Source organism: Felis catus, chromosome B1 (assembly GCF_018350175.1).
Source record: "Felis catus isolate Fca126 chromosome B1, F.catus_Fca126_mat1.0, whole genome shotgun sequence".
NCBI classification, from domain to species: Eukaryota; Metazoa; Chordata; class Mammalia; order Carnivora; family Felidae; genus Felis; species Felis catus.
The window spans coordinates 169,159,105-169,173,611 of record NC_058371.1 but is presented as its reverse complement, the minus strand read 5'-3'; the positions used below and the strand labels follow the sequence as shown (position 1 = coordinate 169,173,611).

The following is a 14,507-nucleotide window of genomic DNA, read 5'->3' as shown; positions in this document are numbered from 1 at the left end:
TTAATTTTTGGTTTATCACCTTCCAGATACCAGATTAGCACTTATCATCACTTGTATGGATTTTAAACCAGAGAACATTGAGAGCTGCATTCAGTGGCGTTGGATTCAGTTGGAATGTTAGGAAGCTGTAAAGACAAACTTCGACTTGCCCCTACTACTCTGGGGGTTGCAGCTTTTATCTGAGGTGCCTTTCTTCATTCATTTACCCATGGGAACTCTAGAGTAGCACTTGAAAAAGTTATCCCTCTGTAAATGTATGGAGTGAGATCCAGATCTTATAGGAAAAATGTTAGCCTTTAAAATATGATAGATTCTGCACAGTAATGTAGGAATGCATTATTCAGGTCTGGAGGCCTTTGGCAATGATATAATGTTTAGACAAGTTTTTGAAATTGCGCAGAAGCATTGGTAAAATGATTTTCTGTTAAAAGCAGGGATCATTATTTCAGGAATAGAATTCATAATCACTATCATTAAGGTAGCAAACCAATATTTTTCATTATAATACCATTCTGTATTATTTTCAATATTTAAATAAAATCTCCTTGATGAATTATCCAGTGCCTATGCATTATAGACAGATATAACAGTGGTAGGGAGAAAGGATTTTAACCAATAGTATTTTATTATTTTTCATTTCAAAGAAGTATTTGGAAAGATCACATCGCCAGGATTAAAAAAAAAAAGAAATTAAAGGGTAAAAGCAGTTAAAATCAAAGGTTATTTTCATATGTAGAATTTACCCATGAAAGATTTCACTGATTAGGGATGAGGTGGGAAATCAAAAGTTAGAAACTGATGACTATGTTTGACTAATTTGGAGATCTTGTATAGACTTCTGAAATAATCTTAGTGGCCTCTGTGTTTTATCTAATGCAGAAATTATTATTGTCAAAGTATAAGCCAAGACTCTGTAATAAGTGTAAAAATGTTTGCATTTATTGTGATTAATTTAGCTTTTGATTGAGTCATGATTTGAATTGCTTTACGATCTGGAAGGTTATTTACAAAACTTCTGCACCAGTTATAGTACTGTGCTTTGAATTTATTCATATCTCCCCCCAAAATTATTATTTATGGGTAAATACCTTCAATCTTCAAGAGAAAATGGTTTTCTCCCTATGACTTTGTCCTGAAAGAGCTTATAAATTCACATATAGGAAATAGAAGAAATTCTATAATCAGATGTTATTACTACATTACTTTATAATAGTTAACTTGTATACTTTTCAATGTGTAATTCCATCACCCTTTTTCTTTTGAAAAAAAATCCAGTGAAACTCATTTTTTAATAACTTACCCATATTCCATTTACCCTTTGCTTCAAGAGGACAATAGTGATTACTAGCAGAAGTCCCTCAAAGACTGGTACTTAACCATTTTTCTTTCTAGCCGGTCCTTCTTTCTGTATAATGTGGGCAAAGTAATCAGCATATTGCAAGTATTCACAAATTTTGGCCATCATCATTACTTTTATCATCATCATCATCATCATCACCATCGTCATCATGGAATGTTCTCTGATCTCTCCAGGACAAAACATAAGTTAAAGGAGTTCCTCTCTTGGATGGGGGCTGCTAGTTGTGCTATTTCAAGGGGCTCCATTCACATCACTGTCTGTGTAAATAGCACCCCTCAGAGTTGTGCAATACAACCTATGCAGCATTATATAGAGAGCTGATTTGCATGCTCACTGCTTGTTAAAGGATAGGTGTCATAAGGAGTGACAAATGTCTTAGACATGTGCTTTAGGGTGACTGAGTAGGTTTCCATAGGCATCCCACAATGCAGTAGCAGAGAAGCCCCGGGGACTAAAAGCAGAAGTTACCATGAAGTTACTTCTATACATGGTTATGGGACCAGATGTGACTCTTCCCTGGATATCTGTATATTTTCCACATCCCTTAGAAAATAAGCAGCAAACCTAACTGGATGTAACTGTGATGTAGCAATTTCTCTCATGGAGGAAAAAGTGAGGAGTAATATTTTGGATATTTGATTAAGGTTTCAATGCACAATCTTATTGAAGCAAGGCACTATAATTGAAGACACAGGTTTTTCTTCCTGTTTTAAGTCATAAAATCTTAAAGCATTCAACTTGAAACTTGAGAGGAAACCCAGTTACAAATAAAAGCTTTCAAAGAACCGGTAAATAACTTGGCTTCCTCTCTGTTAGTTTCCCATTCTGTTACTCCTGTCTCATAAAATATTGGCATGGAGCTTGCAAACATTTCAGCTGTGCAGAGAATTGTCATTGAAATTATTTGCCTCAAATATTTTTACTTCTTAGGAACACTTATTTAGAAAGTTGTGTATAAAAGGGATATTAGAACAAATTCCCATTTCATGTGTTAATTAGTTTACTCTATAGAACTCTGGGTAATTGAGGATGTGCAATATTAATTAAAGTTTTTGACGGTAGTAATAGACCATGAGGTAAAGAGAGGAAAGTCACTTAGATGTGCAGGTGGGCCTTGTAGAGGGTGGTTCATTGTTTCATTTGTGAATCTCTCAAAGCCTCCAATGCGTCTAGATTATAGCTCTTCAGATACAGGTGCTTGGTTTTTCCATTTCTCCTAGAAACAACAAGAATGTAATGCTCAAGAGAGGCTCATTTGGAAATCTGAGAACGTGAAATCTAGTGATGGCCTGGAAATATGCATTTATTAGAAGCTTTTTAGGTTGTTCATCCATACACTGAAGTTTGAGAATCATTGACCTAGCATGTAAAATGGAAATTCATCCAGTTCACTAGAGTTAATAAAAATATTCCTTAATGTTCTTTATGTCTTCAATATTTAAGGGGGAAAACAAAGAAGTTATGTATTCATCTGTCATTTGTTCTTCTGATCATGTTAGATCACCAGGGAGGGGTTTCCTGAGCCAAAGATAAAGATATCCCGACAGACTTGTTTCCTCTTGTATCCTAATTTATCAATCAGTTGGTTTAGAAATGGTTCCTGAAATTACCAGTACATTCTGATGTAGGTGTAGTGTTTTAATTTTCTTTAAGAAATTCTGTAAGGATAATTCTACCTAGATAAATGATTTTACTCATCATTACTGGAGAATTTTAGAAAAAAAATTATTTTGTATTTATTTATTTATTTTTTAAATTTTTTTTTCAACGTTTTTTATTTATTTTTGGGACAGAGAGAGACAGAGCATGAACGGGGGAGGGGCAGAGAGAGAGGGAGACACAGAATCGGAAACAGGCTCCAGGCTCTGAGCCATCAGCCCAGAGCCTGACGTGGGGCTCGAACTCACGGACCGCAAGATCGTGACCTGGCTGAAGTCGGACGCTTAACCGACTGCGCCACCCAGGCGCCCCTTGTATTTATTTTTTACAATTAGTCACTGTTACCTCATGCAAGACAAATTATAAGACCACTATGGGGCTCATAGCACTCATCACTCAGGGCATGATTAGGTTCGAGATACACCCGTGGGGCCAGGACAGGCAGCGAGTGGCCCAGGTGCTCGGGGAGGAGACAGTGCAAAAACCAGCCTGTAAAAAGAGCTCAGGGACTTAATGATTTCGTATCTGCCAAAATTACTTTGAGAGGTTTAAATACGACAGTTTTCTTGATTTGAATAAATTTATAGCAAAAAAAAAAAAAAAAAAAAAAAAAAGATTTGCAATACACCTTGACCTTAGCAGCAACATATTTCCAAAGCTTCTTGGGGTGGGTCAATGATGCAGATAATTAAGGTCATTAGTTTTTTTCTAATTTGTTCCTATGGGATTAAATTTCAGGCAGTAATTAAATATCAGTAATTTTGTCTTCATCCTATTTTTAAACTTGTATAATCTGTTGTATACTCAGTTATAGTCTTTTTTCTGTAATTTCTATACTTTTAATTCCCTCTTTTTACAAATTTAAAGCTACTGTATTAGAGAAAAATAGATGCCAAGAAGGACAATAGCTATTCCCATGTTATAATTTGCTGGTTCCTTTGTAAAAACTCAAACATATAACTTTTCATCTTTGTATTTACATGCGCATCTGTGATTAATGTGTTTATATTTATAAGCATTTTAACATTTCGAGATAAGTAAAATAAAAATAATTTTACATTTGCAGAAGAATTTATATTTTGCAATTTTTTTGGGTACATTATTTTACTTGGTTGTTCCAAAGATTTTGTGAAATAAGGAGCGATAATGCCTGCTTGTAGTAACTGAGAAATCAAGTGTCTGGCCCAAAGCTAGTAACCTGGGAACCCTGCCTTTCACTGCTTTGGCTTTGTTAGGTTTTCAAAGTACAGTGCTGTATACAAAAACACTCAACCTTACCTTTATTTTTTTTAATTTATTTTGAGAGAGAGTGCACAAGTCGGGGAGGGGCAGGGAGTGAGAGAGGGAGAGAGAGAAATCTCAAGTAGGCTCTGTGCTGTCAGGGCAGAGCCCAGTGTGGGGCTTGAACTCATGAACTGTGAGATCCTGACCTGAGCCGAAATCGAGAGTTTGATGCCCAACGGACTGAGCCACCCAGGAGCCCCTTAAATTATATTTTTAAAATTTATCAAACCTTATCATCTCTATAACATCATGTGATTAAACTCTTTTCAGATTGCAAGGGTTGACACTAGGAAGGGATGACTGGGTTAAGTCCGGGAAGACCCCTGCTCAGCGTTGTTCACTAACTTTAGGATGAATGATTAGCAGAAATTTCTGGCTGTACTTATTATTCATCTCTAGTAAACTTTATCTAGCTTTGGCAATAGAGTAATATTCCAATGAAAACAAGGCGATACTCTTGATGACTCCTTGGTCCCAGTGGTTTATTTGGACCACTCTGGAAAACAACAACAATAATACTAAATATTGATTAAGTACTTACTAAATACACTGTCATTATTTATGTGCATTGACATTTATTTCTCATAGCAATTTCATGAGGTACTATCATTATTAATTAATAATAAGTTGAGCATATTCTCTGCGTATGAAACATTGTTATAGGATTTAAAATCTCATTCAGAAAAATTATGTAATATTCTATCAGAATAAGCATCTATTAATGGAAATATTGCCTTTTTTAGCTATCAGGAATAGCAAAAGCTGCAGGATTTTTTATGCAATTCCAAATGATGCAAGAAACTACATTACGACCCCAAAATGGGTTGGTACAAATGATATATTTTTATGGAAAATTATATAATTGCAAACTGATACACCCGAAGTTCCTGTTGTTACCGGACAGAGAACCAGTTCCAAACTCTGGTTCAGCTGCTCACCTCTCGAAATTCAATACTCAAGAGACAAGTGATGGTGGGAAAGGAAAGGTGCGTTATTTAGGAAGCCTCAACCTGGGAAGATGGTGGACTAATGTCTTAAAGACTGTCTTCCCAGTCTAGGTGAAGGCAGAGGGTTTTAAAGGGGAAGGGTTGAGAAATGGGCGGGGTTGGGGATGGGGGTGGATGTGGGGGGGTGGGGGGGGTGCTAACATGCAGGAGAAGCTGATGCTCTGGCAGTTAATTATATGTCAACATGACCCTCAACAGACTTGCTGGCATCGATGGCAGCTGTTTTTAATGGGGTCAGGGCTTATCTTCCAAGAAAGCCTGGTTCTTTATTCGTCAAGGCCAGTGATCTGCAAAATCTCAAGGAAAAGGCGGTTAGTTCTCCTACAGACCAATGGACTTAGGTTAGCAGGCAAGGAGTGCATGATCTTGAAGGAGGTAACCCTTCAAACTTGTTGAAGTGCTGTTATGATGACCACCTTCCACATACCAATGCTTTGCTACTCTTGGCCACAGCGTTTGACACTGATGCTGATTAGGACTTCAGTAAATGTTCTTTCTTTGAGTTAATGAATTAAGTGAAATTCTCTTACAAAGTGATTATTTTTTTTCTTTTCCATCTCTTTTCAGTTTGGAGAATTCTCCTATTGGATAGGAATAGGTTTTGCGTGGTGAAGTGTTAGTAGCTCCCTCCATTCGGTTCTTTCTGTTGTGGGTTATCTTCTAGATTCAGTCAATCATTCTTTTAATTACCATTTGCTACATATCTATTATGGAGCAGGCACTAAGTAGATAATGTGAGGAGTAAGACCCAGCTTTTGCCTTCATGGGCTATTCAGTAATGTATTGTGAATTGTTGTGTAAAGTGATTTCTGGAAGAATTCAGACACAAAACTTGACTTTATCTTCTTTTTCCAGAGGCTTTTCCCTCTCTGTTTTCTTATTGGCCTAACATAGTCTCTGCTACCCATTCCTCGTTTCTCCCATGCTTATATTTTTCTCCATTTAGTCTTTCTGTTACTAGACCATCATTTTATTACATTCCTTCCTTCAACTTCTCTTGCTTTCTTTCTAATTTAGGTCCATTTCAAGGCCCAAGGACTGAAGGGTAATCTACATAATTAATGACTCTTATCTTCATCCCACAAGGCTCCAGTAGTCAGTAACAGTGCCTCTGACCATGAGTACTTATCCCAATTCCATGAATCTTACTACAGATTTCTCTCATTAGTTCAATGAGTATCTAGTTGGAATATTTCTCATTCTCTCCTATGTACTTGTATCATCAGGACATGGGATCACTGTGACATTTTAATTTGTGGAAGGCTGACGCTTAATCCATTAATTTACCTAAATTCTGACATCAGAACAACATGCTGAGAAAACCCACAGATTCTACAAGATGACTTGAAACTGCTTAATGAACTCTTACTGATAGCAAATGGTTACCACATAATTAGGAAATTAGCACCTGATGCTTCCAAACATTATAAAAGCAATATAATAGCAGGGCTAGACAAACATCTTTGGGTGGTCCTACTCATGCTTACAGAGTTTCTGATATTTTCTTTGAAACCCGGTACCTTGAATTTTATATAAAAGCAATATAAATATTTAATAGTCTATAAGTTGACACTATATAAATACATCACTTCCTCAATCACTATTGCCTGGAAGGAATTTTAGAGATTATAGACCTGTTAAAATGTCATACAGAAATTTTTTAATGTTTATTTATTTTTGAGAGAGAGAGACAGAGTGCAAGTGCAGGAGGGGCAGAGAGAGAGGGAGACACAGAATCCAAAGCAGGTTCCAGGCTCCGAGCTGTCAGCAGAGAGGCTGATGCAGGGCTCAAACCCACGGACCGTGATATCATGACCTGAGCCGAAGTTGGATGCTCAACCAACGGAGCCACCTAGGCACCCCCATACAGAAATTTTTATTAAGGGACTTTGGTTCATGTACACAAGTCTATTCAAGTAATATTTAAGATCTCTTTGCTCCATTTTATTTTTGTAATAATTCATTATGTCACCTAATTTCTGACAAATTATTTATGCCTTAGAACATTTTGTTAGGAAGAAGTAGGTGCACATTTTGTTCATGTAATTCCTTCATAGTTAATAGAATAAATTGTAGAAGTATTTATTATTTTTTTTGATTCCTAAACAACAAAATTGGTGTTAGTTCACAACCTCTGGAGCTTCCTGGGTTAAATTTGAAACAAGCTCCTGTACATGGAGGGCAGGAATTGACCAGAGAAAGAGACAGGCCACTCCAGATTGGTAGGTGGCAAGTTTAATAGCAAGGGAACTTACCTATGAAGCTTGTCTTGGGTAGCCACAAGATGAGTATATCTCCATACCCACTGGAATTTTAAAAGTTTATATAGAGGCCTTAACTGACTTCAGTTACAAATACTATTCAGATGACCTCAATAAAACCTTACTCTCTCAAGGCTGCATCCTTGAACAGCTTCAGCTGTGGGAATGGTGGCTGGGGGCATACATTCCAAGGACAGGAGAGGAGGTGAGAAGCCTGTGACTGCCCGTCAGTTGACAGCCATGTCCTCTTGATTAACTCCTCCAACAATTAGGCCATGGAAGAATTAAGTTGCCCCCCTTTTTTGCACCTTTTATGTAACTAATGATATAGAATTAAAGATCTTTATTGTATGAAAAGTCTGAAAGCTTGACTAGTCCGCAGAGTGGGTAGAGTAGTGAAAGCCAGGTTGTTGATGTGCAAGAGATAGTTTTTGTTAGAAGAGAAAACCTGGGGGAATTATGTGCTGACAAGTCAGTGGAAATCAAACAAGGAGAAAGAATGCCAATCTGGTAGAGACTGAATGAGGGTCATTTTGGGAAAGGAGAATAGTTGGATGGGCTGTGACCTCAGGGGAAATTGGCAGGTTTAGAGATTGGAAAGTGGGCTTTGTGGATTAGAGCAGGGTCAGCATGGACAAGCTGTGGGATTGCCCTGCTCATCAGTGCTCCAGAACCAGCCTGTGCTGGTAGAGCAGCTGTGCTTACCTGCACGTTACCTTTGGTGTAGAGCCAGGTTCAGTGTCCTCTCATGACTGACTCATGAGCACCTTCTTTTGACAGCTGTTAGCATACTGTTTGGGAAACATCTGGCAGAAGTGATGCCCTCTCATGTTTCAAGATTCTGCTGAGCTCAAGTAAACACTGCCCTTTTCAATGACACAGGACTCATGATTTTCCCCAGAAATAAAGAGCAAGGCCTTTGGCATCCAGATTAATTGTGTGGTTATGTGAAAGAAAAAAAGCCTGCAGTATCCATATTTAGGGGGATTGAACAATGGTAATAATTATTCACCTAGTGTATTACTTTCCTATTGAAACAAATCGCCATAAACTGAGTGGTTTATAATAACACAGATTTATTACTTTATAGTTCTGGAGGTCAGAAGTCTGGAAGGAGTTTTATGGGACTAAAATCAAGCTTTCTGTAGGATTTTACTCTTTCTGGAGGCTTTCCGAAGAATCTGTTTCTTGCCTTTTCCAGCTCCTGGAGGCTCCCTGGGTCCTGGTTCTGCATCTCTCTGACCTCTGCTTCCATTGTTATATCTTTTTTTCTAACCCTTCATCTTCTTTCCCTTATAAAGACCTTTGTGATTATATTGGACCTACCTGGGTAATCCAGAATAATCGTCCTATCTCAATATCCTTAGTGAAATAATATCTGCAGAGCCTCTTTTGCCATATAAGGTGACATCTTCATAGGTTGTGGGGATTAGGACATGGATATGTTTGGCCAGCCATTAGTTTACCTGCCATACCTGGTAGGTACAGTAAACTTATTTTGTCTATGAGAAAACGAAGACTTTATGGTAGATTCAACTTTTTTCCAATGTGTGTCACACATGGACGCACTTCTGTCATGACTGCATGAGGATAAGAGTGGACTTCTACACCCCTTGACTTAAGCGTTGGCCACATGACTCCCTTTAGACAATGGGATGGTAATAGATGTGGCGCATGCAAAAGCTTGAAATGTGCTTGCATGATTGAGTTTTCTCTCCTGCACTCTTTCCAAGAGAAGGCATGCTGCAGGAGGCTGGCTGGTCCTAGGAGAGTGAGAGACATGAAGAACAGACCTGGACCCAACCAACATTTTGAAGCCAAATCCTTCATAGCTTAGCCCCGATCTGCTGACTGCCAGCTAAACTGCAGACTCAAGAGTGAGCCATAAATGTTTAACGTTGCATTTCAATCTGTTTGGGGTGGTTGGTTAAGCAGCAGGAGCAAACTGGTACAAGTTCACAGATTCTGAGTACCTTGCTCAAAGTCACATGATGGTGAGTGATATAACTATCAGAAAGTTTGACTCCAAAGCTTGGGCTCTTATCCATCAGGCAACTAGTGTCCAACCACTCATTGGATGCCTGAATTTTCTCTACAGCATCTCTGTCAAGGTCTTACCTAGCCTTTGGTGGGGATTTCTAGAGGGAAGAGATTCAGAGTCTTGGCAAGACAAGGATTCCAGTCTCACTATCCTGTGGATATTGAACCTACTGAAACTGATCATACCAGGATAGAGTGAAGGCCATCTGTCACCCACTTCCATGAATATAATTTAAGACTAAAATAATATTTTTGGTGGCCACATCACACTGTTGTGATATTGGCTTGTTGACTCATTCAAACATCTTTTCTCAGTGGAAAGATTCATGAGGTTAAAACTTTCAATCTCATAAAACATCTGTTTTTATTTAATGTAATACTCTTGTTAGTTTTTTTTTCTGTGTTTACATACAGGACTCTATATTCAACAAAATTTAATTTTATTGTGTTAGTCAAAGATGTTAATCCTTTTGGACTCTGGTCTTGTAATTAGCTATGCCTTAGCACTTTATGGAGTTGATGGAACACAGTTTTGATTGTGGCAAACTATCAGCGTGGAATAACACTGAGTAAAAAGAATTGACCTTAAAGCAAATCAAGTTATCACTAATGAAGTGGCAAATGTATTTTATTAAGTATAAGAAACCAATAAATTTAAACTAGTGGTCTTTTTAATACAGAAAGAGGAGAGAAATGAAAGATGTGCAAAGAGGAGAGAAATGAATTATGTGTAAGTGGTTGTACCATAGACTGTATCAGCCTCAGAGGGTTTCATGGATTTCCTTTTAGTAGGCTCTTTAACAATGATCTTTACACATTACTCATATAGTGCCAGAAACTTTGTTCAGGAAGGGAGCCATTTGTCTCCCAGGGGTCATGGATGCTAATTCCTACAATCTCAGGGAAATAACTGTGATTCTGGGAAGCAGATAACTTGTAGTCATGGCACAAATTTTGTGTGTTGAGTTGGTCAGACCAATACTCAGTAGTAGTGGGTTTCTAGAGTCATGGAACTTCATTCACAATGAAAATGCAGCAGCAAGAGCCTGAAGGCTGAAAATTTGCCTCTGTGAGTACCTTGTGCTTTTAACTATAGTTCTAGGACAACATATAGTTATACACATTTGTCAGTTAAAAGAAAGTATTAGGAAATTTCAATAACCAATAAACCAACCAAACTTAACTAAGGTTACCACCTCTCTTTTGAACCATATAAAAAACTAAATCATGGAGCTTTGAGACACAGCATCGTAGATTCTCTTAATTAATCACAGCTGTCCGGGCTGCTCTTCTAATTGTGGGATTTTTCTTTATATATATATATATTTTTTTTCTTTTATTATTCTTTATTTCTGCCTACTTCAGCATCTTCATGGCCAGTTCTTTCTGCCTCAGTTACAAGTTAGCTTTCTCAAAAAAGTGTTTTTCATATTTCTAAGATTTCTAGAGATGGAATTATGCCCCCAAAGAAGTGACTTGGTGGTGAGAGCTTATGACGACTGAAGCAGACCCAAAGCCTGTGCTGGAAATTAGGTAGCTGCCCACTCAGCCTGCACAACAGGCTTCTCTCTCTCTTCTGTCCGTCCTTTCTGTTGGAGGTAAATGTGAGGCACAATAAACCACTGCTGGAAAGACCACTTGACTTGATTCTTTCCATACTGGATTCAAAGTGACTACTGGCTCCTATTTCGTAGTGTGGGCAAGAAGTCCTATACTAGTCATCACTGGGGCTTCTTTCCCTACCATTATGATCTGCAGGATATGCAGGCTTGAGGGGGTTAGAAAACCTAGCCATGGTCCTGGTCTGTGGATTCTGGCACATTCATCTTCATTTCTGCTCTTCCAGCCCCTTGATGCTGCACTGATGCTGCTCACGGGCCTTTCACATAAATTGTCTCTCAGAATACCCCACTTCTACTTTTTCCAGTTCTTGGAACTACCCAGCTTCATCTTGTGTATGTCCAGGCTCTTTTTTTTAATTTTGTTTTTTAACATTTGTTTATTGTTGAGAGACAGAGAGAGACAGAGCATGAGCAGGGGAGGGGCACAGGGAGAGGGAGACACAGAATCCGAAGCAGGCTCCAGGCTCTGAGCTGTCAGCACAGAGCCTGACGCGGGACTCAAACTCACGAACTGCGAGATCATGACCTGAGCCGAAGTCGGACGCTCAACCGACTGAGCCACCCAGGCGCCCTGTGTATGTCCAGACTCTTAAAAACATAGCTCCATCAATTATTCACAGGAGCAGGAAAAAACCCAAATTTCTAAGAATCCCCACTTTTCTTTGTGAGTGAAAGAAGAGACAAATACCATAATTCTTTAGTAGTGTCTTAAATGATTTTTGTGTTCTCTTTTCCTCCATGAAGGGGTAAGAACTCTATTCTCTGGAGGGAGGTGACCTGGTTTCATATGCAGAGTCTGCTATTTCTTGGGTGGGTGTGATGGGGCAATTTACCTAACTTTTGTAAGCCCTAGTTTTCTTGTTGCTGAAATTGGGATAATGATCATGATTATTTCCTATGAACTGTTGCATATAAACCATTTTGCACAATGCCTGGCATGTTATAAGTGCTCAATAAATATTGTTATTACTTTTATTATCCACCTCAACAAACAGTGAATTGTTAGGGATGAAGACCTTCTACAAGGGCCTTCTAGCTGGACTTGGAATCAAATTGACATAATTCAGATGAACATGAGAAAATAAAATTTAATAGTGTATGTAAGGGAATCCACATAGACCTGGAAATTCCAAGAACAAGGCAACATGAAGCTTACATGAACTAAGGAGAGAGATAGAGTCTGAAGATACAAAGGGGAGGAAGGTCATTAGCAGGAAGGTGAAAAGAGATGTTTTTAAAAACAAAGGTTGCCCTATTACACAGATAAGTGTATTAGGTAAAAGGGAGTCTCTGTTAATAACTCTTCCTGATACAGGCTCTCCTTTACAATGTAAATTTAGGCAGTTGAGGACCATGAAGAGAGCTTTTCTACATCTACTGAGTTTTGATGACTTTTAACTCAAAATGATGTTCATGCCAAAGTGGCCTATCTTGGGGAAGCCTGCCCTTGACCTCTATAGAATCAGTCATTGTTAAGTACTCTGCTAGGCAGTGAGGGTGCACAAAGATGAACAAAACATGATTTCTGTCCTCAGAGGAATTAAGTTCTTTCTTATGAGGAATACAAACTCATAGTTACTATAGAATGTAGTAAGTACTCAGAGTTTACTGGGGGACAGAAGCAGGACATCTGAGTTCTTTTAAATTCAGAATCTTATAGAGATTCTGTTCTCTTCACATAACATCTTTTAAAACTAGGGCTGCATGGGAACTCTGGGCCACTCCTTAAAAGGCATTATGGTACTACAAGTTTTGTTGGCTGAACTCACTTCCTTTTGGGAAATCTTAGCTTCTGCATCTAAACTTGGCTTAGCCTCTGCCACACAAAACTGTTTTCCTGAGGCCAGTTTCTGTGTTTGAGTTTCTCATTGGCTTTGGCCCCTCACTGGGTCTTTGTCTTGGATTCTGTAGTTTTAACTTCCTGTGACTACTTGGCCATGTGTTTGCCAGCCTGGCTGTGCTGCACTTGGCTGTGTACCTGTGAGCTCAGCCAGCTACCTAAGTGCCTTGTGTCTGAGCATTCCCGTACAACACCTGTCATCCTGAAAGCCTGGCCTGCCTCTTCTGGACAGAGGCGGGCTCTCTCTGTTCTTTCGTAATAGCCTGGATTGACTTGTTATGCCTTTCAACAATAATTGGGGAATTATTTGTAAATATATGGGATGTGCTCTGCTATAAGGCACAGAGTGGACTACTAGATATGGCTTAAAATACTTAGACATTTGTTATATCAATTAAGAAGAAGTTTAGAGGAGGCTCAGGTTGTTGGTGGCTTGATAATGTGATAAACAACTCCATTTTTCCTGTTCTGTGCTCTCATCCTTAGCTTGTTTGTGATGCTCCCTCATGGATTCAAGATGACTGCCATAGCTTAAAGCTAATCCAGAGGCAAAAAACAGAAGAAGAGGAAAAGCAAAAAAGAACATTCTTTGTAGGTGTGCCTCTTCTATCAAAAAGGAAAAAGAAAATTCTGGAAACTTTCTAGAAGCACTGTCTGACATTTCATTAGCTGGAATAGGGTCTTAGGGCCACTATTTGTTATAACAAGAGGCTGGGAATATGAATATATGGCATTGCCTCTCTGGTAGAGCATGGGTTTGGAAATAGCTGTTGGATAGACAAGCAACAGTGCCTTTCACACCATTACTAAACAACTTTGGTAAGATTTAATTTTTATTTTATACAATTTAAATCACAATAGATCATGCTACTTGAATTACTAAAGCGCTTTAATAGTGATCACGTGTCATAATATTTAGTTTGCTTATCCTTGTTTTTTTCTGTCTTTCCAGGTTCATTTCCTCTTATTTATTTATTTTTTTTCAGTATTCATTCCTTTTGATTTCTGGCTGCTATTCATCTTTTCTAAGGCCTAGAGCTTTTAACCTGATTCTATTATTCTAACACTAGAACTTCACAGACATCAAATGATATTAGGGGTGGTAAGCAATTTATTATTAACTAACAGCAATATAAGTCTAAGCCTGTCAGCTATCTGCCATATCCATAGTAGGGCGCTAATTGTGTAATTTTAAACAAACGCATGCCACATTTGACTTAAAGTGAGCAATCTAAAACAGAAAGGAACTTCCCCGAAGTAGTGACATTGCTTTGTTTTTTCCCTTCTGCTTGCCTACGTGGAATCAAAAACAAAATAAAATACTGAACACAATGACTGCAGAGTCACAGCGATCATTCCCAAGGCTTCTTCCTTCACTGCCTCCGTCCGCCTCCCCCTTCCAAGCCTCAGGGGCTCTGCAGTCAGTGAGGTGGA

The 14,507-nt window shown here is 38.5% G+C and overlaps 1 protein-coding gene across 2 annotated transcripts in view; it reads left to right on the top strand.

The window, feature by feature from the left end:
• GRXCR1 (glutaredoxin and cysteine rich domain containing 1) overlaps window positions 1-14,507 on the top strand; it is a 311,667-nt gene that overhangs the window by 185,756 nt on the left and 111,404 nt on the right. The gene's annotated exons all lie outside the window — the stretch shown is intronic.